The sequence below is a fragment of the Lupinus angustifolius genome, chromosome LG15, assembly GCF_001865875.1.
Source record: "Lupinus angustifolius cultivar Tanjil chromosome LG15, LupAngTanjil_v1.0, whole genome shotgun sequence".
In the NCBI taxonomy this organism is placed as follows: Eukaryota; Viridiplantae; Streptophyta; class Magnoliopsida; order Fabales; family Fabaceae; genus Lupinus; species Lupinus angustifolius.
The window spans coordinates 19,234,114-19,234,737 of NC_032023.1; the positions used below are offsets into that span (position 1 = coordinate 19,234,114).

At 47.1% G+C, this 624-nt stretch overlaps 1 protein-coding gene across 1 annotated transcript in view; it reads left to right on the forward strand.

Annotated features, from left to right (window-relative positions):
• The window catches only part of LOC109327807 (polyadenylate-binding protein-interacting protein 5), a 16,579-nt gene that overhangs the window by 13,988 nt on the left and 1,967 nt on the right, over positions 1-624 (forward strand). The gene's annotated exons all lie outside the window — the stretch shown is intronic.

Sequence of the window (624 nt, forward strand, 5' to 3'; positions counted from 1 at the left end):
GGATGAGGATAGGATGAGGATAGGATGAGGACGAGAATGAGGATGAGGATAGGATGAAGAGTAGTATGAGGATGAGGAAGATGATGAGGATGAGGATAAGAATCTGGATGACGATAAGGATAGGATGAGGATGAGGATAGGATGAGGACGTGAATGAGGATGAGGATAGGATGATGAAGAGGAAGAGGATAGGATGAGGATAGAATGTGGACGAGAATGTGGATGAGGATGAGGATGAGGATGAGGATGAGGATGAGGTTAGGATGAGGATAAGGATGAGTATAGGATGTGGATGAGGATAGGAGGAGGATGAGAATGAGGATAGCATGAAGAGGAGGATGAGGATGAGGATGAGGAAGAGGAAAGCATCAGGATAGGAAGAGGACGAGGATGAGGATAGGAGGAGGATGAGGATGAGGATAGGAGGAGGATGACGATGAGGATGAGGAGTAGGATAGGATGAGGATGAGGATGAGGATATGATGAGTATAGGATGAGGATGAAGTTGGGGATGAGAATGAGGACGAAGATGAGGATGAGGATGAGGTTGAGGATGAGCATGAGGTTGAGGATGCGGAGGAGGAAGAGGATGAGGATGAGGAAAAGGATGAGGATGAGGATGAG